The following is a 13221-nucleotide window of genomic DNA, read 5'->3' as shown; positions in this document are numbered from 1 at the left end:
CCAAATGAAGTCATCGCTGAGACACGATGCCCTCACACCCCCTTCAATACTCACTTGCCAGAAACCATAATGGAGTGAAATGACCCATCACCATCCACAGCTGTCTGATACAGGAATGTTTCTCCTCCAGGAATGTTTCTGCCTCCTCCTCAGTCTCCTCCAGCCACACAAAAGCCAAACTTATCATTGCCACTAAGCACAAACAAAAAAGTCATCTCCCTAGAATGAAAAGGAGGTGGAAATTACTGCACAACCAATTTTTCCTGCAGATTGCCCTGTGAACCTTCTAATGAAGGCAGCAGCACCCGAACCTGCCCTGCTCTGGGGTCTGGCCAAAGAATTACACTAACCCCCAGCCCAAGCAAAATTACCCTAAAGAAGCTCCACTCTCCTCAAGACAAATGGAAAACGAAGCATTTTTAATTTGCATTTTCAAACAAAGGCTGCTAATATCCAGACCATTAACTTGGCTGTGAGGCTTTCACAGCAAAACTTGTTACCCGGTGTGTGCTTTGTTGTCACTAAGGTGTATTAAACACTATTAATTGTGCTGCCTTGCTATTATGCTGTTTGGAGACTTGCCACAAGCCCTCATCCGCCCAACCTGTATTATGCTGTGAACCTTGGAGGCATTTTAAACATCTCCTGCAAAATTCATGAATGTGAAAAGGAGCCTGTCGATGCTTCCAACATCTTGAGGGGCTGGGGAGGCTTCCTGAAACACAGCTCACTTCAGGGCTCGTCCTTAGCAGCCACTACATCTCAATCCCAGCAGCCCAGCCCCATCTCAAGCCCTGATTGTTACCAAGGTCCATATGCACCTTCCTTCTAATGAATCTAGGCTTAGGGACATCTCATGCATTATTTACCAAGGGGTGCTTATTATGATTGCAGTGATTTAAGGCAGTTTGTTACAGGCACAGCTCTGAGTGATTGCGATCAATAGAAGAAACAAGAAGGAGCCAATCTGCATAGAACAACAGCCCCGTCCTCAGGGGCTGTGCCTCCCTGTTAACCCTTCCCAACCTGGCACCAAAGACAGACACAAAGAGTTGCTTCCCTCTCTCTTGCACTCCGTTCAGGGGTTCTGCAGCTCCTCCAGCTGTTTTTTAGGCAGGATCCCACGTGCTGGCACAACATTCCATTGGTATTTGAGGTGCACCGTGGATGTGGCTGTACTCCACTCATTAGCAGAGATCATGCCCCCTCCTTGAGGCCCCACATACAAAACCTCAATCTCTTTTCCCAGACACCAATTCAGAAACAGTGGCTTTTGCTGCCTGCTGGGGAGATCCCAGGTTCAAGCCCTGAGGATGGCTAAGGCAGCAGGTATGAAGCAATTACTGCAGACAGGTAGCTGGACACTGATGCTGCCTGCCTGAAAGGTGGTGGGGGGAGCTTCCTCAGCCAGAATGTAGAGTAGTTTTGTGACTTTCCAAGTTTACAGACTGAGAGGTCAAAACTCTTTGCACCTGATACCTCCTAATGTACAGAATTATGGTTCAGCCTTTGCTCTGTGCACCCTGGGAGATGGAGCAGATCTCTGGGCCAGCCAGGATGCCCCAGTGATGTTGCTGCAATGTCCCAGCACAGCAGCATGAGGTCCCAAATGCCAGAAGCTCCTTCCCTGTAGCACAGGGAACAGGTAACTGTGACCTCTGGGCAGGGCTGGAGTGTGGTTTAAGGACAACCCATAAACACTGCTGTATGTTCACCCAAAGCTGCTCACATGAGGTGACTCTGGAGGTGTCCTTCCCCAATGAGGACAGGACTGGACCCAGCTCTCTTTGCTTCTCCATCGGAGCTTTGGATCGGACCCGGCACAGGGGAAATATATTCATTACTTCCAAGGGGAAGCAAACAGGATGTCTGGACAAAGCACCAAATAAAAGGCTAATGACACAAATGGATATTTAATACAATGACTTCCTCTGATTATCCTATAAGGAAACACTTCAAATGCTGTCCATTTTCTACATCCTGCATCATTGCAACGTGCTTCAGAGGCTGGGAGGGAGTTTTCCACACCACACACTGGTCAGGTGCCCTTACCTGCCTGCTGCAGACAGTTTGGTACATCATGTACAGCCTGCACAAGCAGCTCAGGGCCCTGGGGTGCTCTGCCAAGCAGCAGGATGGGAGCATTTTCCCCCCTCACCATCAGTGCTTGGCATCCCCAGCACAGTGAGCAGGGTGACAAGGCACTGCTTTGGTGGCTGATCACCTCACAAAGACATTCCCAGTGATGCAGAGGAGACCAGAGTTACCTCTCCCCCTGCTCTCCATCCCTGGGATAGCCAGCAGAGCACCAGGAGCTGGGGATAACGCTGCCCTGCCTGGGTTCAGCCCCCAGCCTGGCTCTCCAAAGGTCTGTGCCACAGCCTGAGCCATCCCCAGGGCACCTCTGTGCTGGGGAGTCACTGAACAAACAGAGTTTATCCCAAATCCCTGCTTAGATTAAACCAAGGCAGGATTTCATTAGCACAGCACTTGTTCTGCTGCTGCTGAAATCTCTGGAGAACAGACAATTGAAGCCTTTTGCTTCATAGCAACTGGAAGGAAGAACAAAGTAGTTCAGTTAAAAAAAAAAATTGTTTCCAGAGTCACCATGACCTGATGATTACTTTGGGTTAAACTAAATCCAACCCAATTGGCCAAGAGGCCAGAGACATCAATATGTAGGATTAAGCTTAGATTTCTTTTTGCTGGCGAAAGAAGCCTGAAAAACTTCTCTGTAGAAATTACCTTTCATTTCTCTGTAATTTTTGATGTGAAAAATTCAAGTGAGAGTTGAGCTTTATATGGTTACTAAATAGCAAAATAATGACACCATTAGGAACACAAAGCTGAATGCAGAAAGTTCCTTTCTAGTTTAAACTCATAGGTTTTGTTAACAGTTATTTCATTCCAGTGTCTGGCCAGCACTTTGTTTAAAAGAGGTCTTTGTTAATATTTTGATTAAGTTAATAAACATTATTAGGCAAACTTGCCTCTACACAGCTAAGGAAGACCTAGCAAAACCAGAAGAGAACATTTGACAGTCCTAGAAATTCTAAGATAAGGAAATACACAGGAAAAACAAAAAGGAAATTCCCTCAACATCAGTAGTCTTTAACCATCCCAGCAAAATTAAATACATAAATTAAATGAAGTCTAATTAAACAGCAAATTTTATTACAGGCTATTTTCAAGGCACTGTTCTTCCAATAAAGGAAATCTATCGTCTGGGGAGGAAGAGGAATACTTTCTAATGTCTTTTGAAGTCTGACTTTCTTCCAGCAATTTATACACTGTTTGCTGGGATAATTCCACTGGGAAAAAAATGAAAAGGAAAAACCAAACAAAACTAAAACCCCTTTTTCATTTCTCAGCAACATCCTTGGGATGTAACTTGCTTTCCTGATGCAATGAAGAGACTTGTGACCAATACAGCCATTGCTGGTAGTAATCAGACTCTGGTATCTTTGTACATGGTGTGAATTATAGTTATTTCTGTACCAGTGATGCAATAGCAGCTTTCTACCCATCCTGAGTTGTTCCTAAGCTCAAGGGAAAGAGGTTCATTCAATCCCATCTTTGCTGTACAGCTGCTTTGGGAAAGAAGCAAGTTAATGTTCCATCCCAGGCCAAGAAAAATAATTTTTAAGGATGAGATAAGACAGAATTTGATCCTGTATTTACAGCCCCCATTGCAACAAAGGCCAAGCCAGCAGACCTGTGGGAAAGCCTCTCAGTCTCACAGAGCATCAGTGGCACCGAGAAATGTTTGCCCCAGAGCAATGCTCCTCCCAAACACCTTTCTGGAGCAGCACAAGGGATTAACCAGCCTCATTATTTGATAGCTCAAAGCTCCCTATTGATTCCCAACTGCTGCTGACACTAAGGAATCACAATTAGCTGTGGTCAGTTTTCCTGCTGGGACAAAGCTGCAGGCAGAGCTGTGCTCCCATCTCCCGCTCACACAGCCCGGCACCAACAGAGAAACCAAGATGCAAAATCAGGAAAACACCTTCAATCAGATTCGAGGCCCCCTCTTTTTCTCCCACAGGAGCCCTGGGCTCCATCACCCCCTCCAGCCTGGGAACAAACCCTGCTGGCTCCCAAAGGAGCTGTTTCCCCAGGCAGCAGCTGATGCTCAGCGCGGACTCAGGCACCTCCAGCTGCTGGCGGCTGGCTCGGCACAGGAGGGGAAGTGTCACTGGGGCTCAGCAGCAAGATGGGACCTGCCCTTCTCCAGCTGCATCCGTTGTGCTCTTGGGGCCGGGCCAGGCTCGAGACAGAGGATCTGACGGGGTGGAAAAGGAAATTCTGTGCATTCCTCATCCAGAGCCTACATGCCAAGTGAAATGCAGCCACGGAGCGCTCGCCTGAGGGTTGTGAGAGCTGCACATTGCAGTGGTTTAAAGCACTGCTGTTGAGCTGGGTCCAGAGGAACCAGGCTGCTTGGGGTATGAAATCATTAGCCTTCCAGTTGTGCTGCTGCAACAGGTGAAATATCAGGAGGAATGTAAATCCCGGGATACACCCTTCAAATATTGAATTCTGGCTTAGGAAAAACACCTGCCCCAAAATGTTCTGAGCATGTGATTTTAATTTTCTATGACCTTTTTACGTCTCTCCTTAGCCAGGCACAAAAATATCCTCCTCAGAAAAATTTCTGCCTGGAAATGATGGTCCTTTTTCCCCAAGTCCTTTTAAAGGGAAGAAAATGACTTGTCTTCCAGAAATATGCTGCTATGAACAAGCAGTGCATGAACTGCCTGTTTGGGGGAAGGAAAAAAAAATTCTTGTTCTGCATGGGGAATTCTCTCAATGCTCATCCATGCCCATCCCAGCTATATTCTGAGCAACCTGATCTCATGGAAGGTGGCCCTGCCCATGGAGGTGGGATTGGAACTGGATGGTCTTTAAGGTGCCTTCCAACTCAAATCATTCTGTGATTCTATCCTAACAAACATAACTGTAATGAAATTAAAACACAACAGCAGGAAAATCTAACATAAATGCAGTGTGACCTTGCTAATTAACAGTTGAAAATATCAGCCTTTGTTGCCTTCTGCCTCCTACCAGTGCATTATTAACTTTCTAAATGGAAATGTCCCAGGAGCAGAGCCATGGCATGGTGATAAATGCCCTTTAGTGCCCCATCTGCCTTCAGAGGGTTTTGGGAGGGACTGTACTCATCCCCACAAGAACACCAGCTCCTTTTCATTCCCTAAAGCACTGAGTGGTTTGCTGGGTTGTTCCAGATCCAGTCACATCCCCTCAAGGACTGTTCACCCCAGGAAATTTTGGTCCCATGGTGTAGCTGGGGATCTGTAGGGATGAAGAACATAAAAACCACACAAAATATGTTCCTTTCATAAGAAATGTTGGAGAAGGGTCTGTTCAATATTCATGTCCAGGAGTGCCTGTTCAAGTATCCCATGGACTCAATGATCCTTGTGGGTCCTTTCCAGCTCAGAACATTCTAATATTCTATGTGCACTCAGACCTTTAAAACTTCCAGCATGGGGGAGCTGGAGCCAGCAACACTCATGCCTTGGGGAGAGAAGACTCTTCCCTCCTAAAACATAACCTGTGCCTTCCCACCCCAGCCTGGCAGCCAAAATATCAGCCAGTACCACTTCAGCACCTCACCCACTCCATCCATGGCTGCTGACTTTGATGGGCCAGCAGCTCAGGTCCAGGATGGCTTGGACAGAGCTCCCAGCCAGGTTTGGGTCCAGACATTTCTGGCAAATGTACCTTTGATTCAACAACTACACTGGGTTTGGAGACCTGGCTTTGAAAACACACCAGCTCAGCTGAAATCCCTAGGGAACAGAATGGAGAAGGGTGCCAACAGCCAAAGGGAAACAAATTGCTCAAAGACTCTTCCAGGAAGCTGGATCATGCTCTATTGGCATTGGTCACACAATGTTTTCTTCACCACAAAAACAATGTTCCTGCCACTGCTACCACTTATTTCACTCCAGTACTAGGAAAACACTCCTGTCTTTGTAAATCTGTTTCCTGAAAGGGTCCATAAGCCTCTCACTTGTACCATTCAGTGTGGGACTCATTCCAGGTGTGTGGCCCAGGTGCACTCAGTGGTCACCTCTGGTGGTGGCTGTGTCACATCTGCTTGGAGGAAGGTGCAACCCTCTTTGGACACCTCTCCATTACTGTGAGCCAGGAAGGAGGATGACCTTCAGCATGGAGAAGCCAAGAAAAGCAAAATGTGAGACATCATTATTAGGGAATTCTCCAGAGCTCTTAATACCACACCCACAAAACTTGAAGTGCCTAGAAATATAGATGTATACTTCCACACTTCTTCTGGTGTACTAGAGGTATAAATTACCCCCAAGCAGCTGATCTAAAAGCACTTCTGCTTCCACATGAGGAATAGTTTCAGGCTGAGATGACTCTGACTCAAGCAGGTCAAGCTGGGGGCATTGGCCCCACAAGAGAAATGGGTCACAGATCAAACATGCAGGAGGTTTGTGGTGGGGATGTCACTGACACTTTGTCCATCAAAGGGCTCAGTTAACAGCTGTACCTGAGGCCAGCAGCAATGTACCAAGGCTGCCTAAATGGCTTTTGGTGTTTAAACTTGCTCACATGGATGCTTCTTTCAGCTGGATTTCTTACTCTCAACATCCTTCCTAAACCATGCCATCAGTGCTCTCTACAAACTGAAGAAAGTCTCCTCTCAGGGCTGATTTCTGCCAAAACTGTTTAAACTCAAATTCGCATTCCTCTAGCCAAAATGGCCAATGAAAAACTTTGGGATCAATATCAGCAGCAACTTGTATTTCTTGGGTAGGGCAGAAACCTCCCAAGGCAGGATAAGCTACATGCCTGTAGGTGCAGCAGATGGAGCTTGTGCTGAGCTTGCACAGGGCTTGCTCTCTCGTTGAAGGACAAGTGACACAAGATCCGCAGCTTTTCTTCCACATTTCTTCACAGGAAACAGTTGGGCTCCAGGAACAGCCTTGCAGCACATGTGCTGGGGGTAAACAACTGCACTGCTTCTAAAACAGTGCAAACAGGGCTACAGTAACAGGGCCAAAATCCTTGCCCTAAAAGGGTTTTTCCAGCCCTGTGTCCTGCGGTCCTGTTCCTTTGACCTTGCCTTTCTAACATTAACACATACCACACATTTTTCAAAAAGCAACCAGCAAAATGAGATATTTCACTGCATCTGATCCTCCCAGGGAGAGATGAGAACAAAACCTCCTAATGCACGTTAATCCCATCACCAGAGCACTGCTGAAAGATGGCTGATACTTGGGACAGGAGCACTGGCAAGGGATAGGAAAGCCCAGATCAAGGCTCCCACATCCCACCCCAGCAGTGGCTGCCCATCAGTGGCTGGGGAAAATATTCTCAAATATAATTTTTTTCCAGCATAAATAAGTCTGCAGCAAGGCTCACAAAGCAGGCAGCACCATGGCTCAGGCTCTGCAATCTGCCTGTGTAAGGTGTTGCATCAGGCAAGGGGTGGCCTGGCAGTTTTTGGGTGATGGGAAGCAAACCTCACTGGTTTTTTTTGGGTGATGGGAAGCAAAACCTCACTGCTGTGCATGTTTTGGGTCAAATCCCCTCCTCAGCAGGAACCCTTGTGTGTCCATCTCAGAAAAACCCAGAACAAGACAATTTGCATCCATGGGACTCTCAGCCACTGGTCTGGGGGAGAAGAAAGCCTCTGGCAAATCCATTGAAATACAAAAAGAGCCTGGATGAAGGGTGAGACCTTCAACAGGAGGAAGGGAGAGTCAAGCAGCAATTTCCATCCTGGGGCTGGGGCAGGTGGCAGCAGCAGCAGCCAGGCTGAGCACAGACTTGTTCTCATTTTTGTCCTTTGACCTTCTCCCCTCAGCAGCTGAGCCTTGTTTACTGGCATTTCAGCAGCCCATCTCCTGTTTCCATTAACCCTCGGAGAGGTGGGAGGCACAGAAAGGAACGGGTTTGCACACTGGGTGGTTGGTGCTCGGTGTGAAGGGCAGTGAGCTGCCCTCAGGACACACCACAGGCACAGATTTATCCATGGGGGAAGCACAGGGACAGCAGCCTGGCATGGGCTTGCTGCTTTGCCTGGTCCACAGCACGCTGGGAGAGGCACAGCTGTTATGAGGACTCTGGAGCCACCACCTTTGCCTCTGATGCTGCACATCTGGGGGGCTTCACTCTTCTGACAATTAGACAGACAGTGTCAAAACCAGCCCTGCTTTGCCCTCAGGCTGTGTTTATTCAGCACAGAGATGAGACATTTCCAGCATTCCTCCATCGAGCCTGACCTTGTAAGAGAATAAAATCTGAAGGATCTGTCCCCCGCAAATGACACCGTGGAGACTTCAATGCTCCTGAGCAGCCATGCCCCATGGGTTAAATCCAAGAGTTTAACAGAAAAACAAAGGGAAAATATTGCTCTGCTGACACTGAGAGCCACTGAATGCAACTGATCTGAGCCACTTCTGGCCAAACAGACCAGAGATTAAAGATAGAGGGAGGAAGGTACATCACTCACTCTCCCTCTTGATAACACTGCAGTTACTACAGCATGGCTGGTACCTGGGTTATAGATCAGGATTTTTTTGTGGGGACAGTCCTGAGCCATCCTGGCTCTGAGCCAGGCCAGTTAATGCCCAATTAATTAATGCTTCAGGAGCACACGTCCAGGAAAAGCCCTCCCAGGTATTCACATTTTCAGTGCATAGTGAGAAATAAGCTCTGCTTCCCTGCAAAATGATTGAGGTTTAGTTTTGGGTTATTTATGTTTATGGATTTTTGCTTATCTCTTCTCTTTTCCCTTTATGGAATCTAGTAGTAGCAACAAAGAAGAAATTTCATCTGTGCACCACTGCCAACTGCAGGGCATCAGCCCTTGGTTTGGAGAAACCCCACAACCATTCTCCAAGATAAATCTGATTTTAATCACAAGCTGTTATGCAGTTATTCAGGATGGACAGACAGACAGACAGACTGAACCTCCTTCCACTCCTAAAGTGTTTCAGCCAGGCCACAGTCAGCCAGCCTGGCTTAGCTGTAGGTTTATTTGCCATACAGGGATGGTGAAGGGCACAGATTTATCATTATTCCTGCAAGCACAGGCTCCCCACCCTGTCCCTGGGAATTAACAAATGGCACAAAGAACAAATTGAGGATTACAAGGACCCCTCAGTCCCTGCAATGTCCTGCTCTGCTGCTGGCCCCGGGGACTGAACGCTCCCCTTCCCTTTGTCTGATTCACACTTGGGCAGGTGGCAGCCCCTGGCTGGACTAGACACCCTGCAAGCATCAGGGTGCTGATGAATATCCATCTAATTAGAATTAGGGATTCTCCAGACCAGCCCTTGGACTGCAGAAATTAGCTAGTTTATTCCAATAAAGATGCTAATTCGGGGGGCTTTGTGAAGGGCGAGAAATTCCCATTGTCATTCAGAAGCAATTTGTAGCGGATTTGAAGCCTTTGAAAAGGTGACGTGCTGGTGGCTGGGTTTGTATAATACCCATCCCTGAAACTCACAGCTGAGCATTCTTCCCCTCCATATGCTCCAGTGCTGCCCAATTTGTATTCCCCCTTGTGTTCCCCCGGTGAGGAGGCGCTGGAGCAGAGCAGGGAGTGAGAGGGGGTCACCGGCAGCGGCAGAGGGGAGGGTGGCTGGTCCCAGGGAGGGGGGACATCAGCCCTGCACGGTGGGGCACAAGGGTTTGGGTAACCTCAAACTTGGCTAATCTCCCCACAGTGCATAGCCTGATACAGGGAGAAAGGTCTAAGGTGCCTTCAGACATTTGTATTAATTATTTAATGCTTCTTCGGAGTCTTCGCGCCATTTTGGTGGTATTGAGACTCTCCACATTGCTCCTTTGCTTTTTGGAGCTCAGACCTTCATTAGTCTTTCTTTCTAGTGATTGATGTTGAAGTTAACACTATCTCTCCAGAACAATCCCAAAATCCTTGGCTGAACTTTTCAATTTAATTTAATTTTACCTCACCACTCACTCTCCAGATGCAGCCTTCCGAACTGGAGACTCTTCTGGTGGTGTCCTGCATGAGTCACTTGATGGAACTGAATTATCTGGGGAGGCCTAAGCTCTCCAAATTGCTTGGCAGGTGACTTCTTCCTCACCTTGTAGCCAGACTTGCCTCTAACGCACCAGTGTCTGCAGCAAAACTAATCAGCATTTTAGGAACAAAGCACTTTTGCAAACTGCAACCTAAACTCACATAAAACCCTAATGCCTCCCTAAGCTCCTCTTGGTGGAGGCATACATCATTCTCTAGGAGACATAATGATGTCAAAATGTTTCTCTAACAGCTGCCTGGAAACGGAGGTAGAGCTCTGCAGCACAGCAAAGGACTATTTTTGTGGAGAGGGCATCCTCTTGCCACTGACCTTCCATCCTCTGCTCTTTCCATCTTGTGACATCGAGTCAAGGAATGACAGCAGAAGCCATGAGCAGCTGGGGCTGCTCTCCAGAAGCCCAGATGCACTTGACTCCTGTCCATCTCCCTGTCTCTGTAGCTTTATCCATGCACAGCCTGGCACTGAATCTCACATTTGCTGTGGATTGCATTGCTCTATTAAGTCCATTAAGTGCCAGGGGTTGCTCTACTGTAAATGTCACTCCAAGGCTCTCAGTCAGGTATTTCAACTTGTGCCTAAATTTAAACACAGGATGGCCATGCTGAACCCAGGAGACTACTCCCATGCCTGCTGCAAATTCTTTAAGGTCAGACAGTTCAGAGGCACAGGTGAGGGAGGAGGAATCTTTCCACCTGCTTAGGATCCTGCCTTTGCCCATAGGCCATGGCCCTGCTTAGGACAGGACACAACTGACCAGGTCAGAGCCCGTAAATGCTTAATTTCAGCCACAGTGAAGAGCTTCACATCTCTGGGAATGAGCCCATCAGCAGCTGCAGCTGAACCAGTACCAGTTTTGATGCTTGAAGCAAGCATCATTTTAAAAGTAATAGGTAGAAGAATATTAATAAATAGCTGCCTAGGCAAAAAGGAGGTTTGGTCCCCAGCCAGGGCAGCTGATGCATCTGTGGGATGTTGTTGGCTGTGCAGCCTGGCTTGCCATGAGTCCCTTGTGTGACCAGAGCACAGATGAGGATCATACAGAGTAGGAGAGCAGTCTTGGCTGAGCTCAACTTTGTACTCTGAAATAAGCTAAATTCAGCTCTGAAACCCCCTGAGTAGGGATTACAGAATCTGTTTGTGATCACAAAGCGCTACATAATTGTAACTGAACACTTCTTTTCTTATCTTATTTGCAGTGTTAATATGAACTTTAATTAAAAGGAGGGGAAAAAATGTTTCTCAGACATTTTGGCCAGCACTGAAGCAATGCTCTACATTATCTACCCAGAAATAATAGCTTCACTAGCACAATAAATTTTTTAACCTCTTGAAAAACAGAGCAAAGATAGAATTTTATTTTTGGTTTCCAACTAGCTTCATTTTCCATGTGGGGCTCAGAACTGGGGAATTTTCTCTGGTGCTGGATGAGAATGGGGCCATGGTACCTTCCTCCCAAATGCAACAGGGAAAAGAGAAAGAAACTAATATCACCAAAATGTCCCAAACAGGTCAGTCAGGCTCAAGCCACAGAAAAGTGTAAAGATCAGGACAGAGACCCAGCAGCACATGGTCACAACACTTCCACACTGAAGCTTCTACAGGGAAGAGGGGAAAGGAAAGGTTACATTGCTCCAGGCAGCAACAGCATGGCCTTGCAGTCCATCCCTCACTCCAGTCTGGTGACATCCACACCCTTCCCATGGTGAAGAAACCCCACCAGACACCCCACAAAACACAGGTGTGACCTGTGAGTGTAGGTGTTGGTAGCTTTGTGCACTGGAAGGATGAACACATCCCCGTGCTCCCCAGCTCCTCCTCTCCTCAGTGGCTCCAGCTTTAGCTCTGCAGTTCAGGCTCTTTGGGCCTCCATTTTAGTGCAGCCCACGATGCACTGAATGCAGGAGAGGGGCTGGAAGGAAGAATGCCCTCCCTTGGGGACACAGGTTTCCCAGTGCCACCATCAGCCCTACCAACACAGCTGGGTTGTCACCTCCTGAATGGCGCCATTGTTCCTGCCTCCAAAATAAAACAGACACAGGAGGCGTTTCCACCCAAAGAAAACCAGTTTCCACTGGTGACTCCTTCTCCCCTTGCTCGAGAATCCTCCCTCCCTTCCAGGGCCCCCGCAGCTTTCCTTTGTGCCTCTTCCAGGATGAAAAGAGGTAGTCATTGATTGTATTAATAATTCAGGGCCTAATCTCACAGACGGGTGTTCACAGCCCGTGAGGTGGCAATCTTTCATCTTGAGATCAGGATCAGCCAGATCTTTTAGAGGTCAAGGAAGATAGCTGCAGCATGGAAAATGCCTTCAAAATAATAGGTTTAGGCAATCCTCATGCATGGATGGAAATGGCAGATGAAAAGCTCATATGTCTCACACTCTCAGTTGCACCTGCATGTCAGCCTGGTGATGCCCAAAAAGTATTGAAGATGATTTCCATCAGTGTCAGTGAGCTGTGATCTCTGCCACATATCCCATGGCAGGGGGGCTGGAAGTGGATGATCTTTAAGGTCTCCTCCAGCCCAAACCATTCTATATTCTACGGCATAGCCCACCCCATCAATATTCCCCAGGTCACCTGAGTCCTCCTGCTTCTCAGGACAGCCACCTGCCTCCTGATAATGGGTCTCATGCTCCTCTTCTCCCATGGCCAAGCTCCTCCTTTAACTGCCTGTTCACTTGCGTTGTCTTAATCATATCTGGAAGGACAAACTCTACTGGTGCTGTTTGCTTTGTTTGGTTTGCGGCCAGGAAGGTCCCTATTCATGCTCACAGGCTCTAAACTGGGGATTCACCAGACAAGCAAAGAAATGGGAAATCTGAATATGCTGGATCTAATTTTAACCTGGGGACCAAGTTTACATCAGTACTCTCGGAGTTTCCCTGCAAGGACAATGAAGGCCTTCTCTTGCCCCAGGACCCGCAGTCATCCCCACCCCTGCCCTGCCAGCTGGCTGCTGCTGTCCCCACAGGGGCTGAGCTCCCCAGAAGGTGCCCATGCAGGGCCGTTGCTGCTCTCACACCTCGCAGGGAGTTTATGGAGGAAATGGCAAGGTCAAAGACATGCACCTTGCACCTGGAACTGGAGGTGCCAACTCCTGTTGCGATGCCAAAGATTAACGGGCGCGCCGATAAGAGCCAAGG

The sequence above is a fragment of the Molothrus aeneus genome, chromosome 13 (genome assembly GCF_037042795.1).
Source record: "Molothrus aeneus isolate 106 chromosome 13, BPBGC_Maene_1.0, whole genome shotgun sequence".
NCBI classification, from domain to species: domain Eukaryota; kingdom Metazoa; phylum Chordata; class Aves; order Passeriformes; family Icteridae; genus Molothrus; species Molothrus aeneus.
This window is presented reverse-complemented; position numbering follows the sequence as displayed.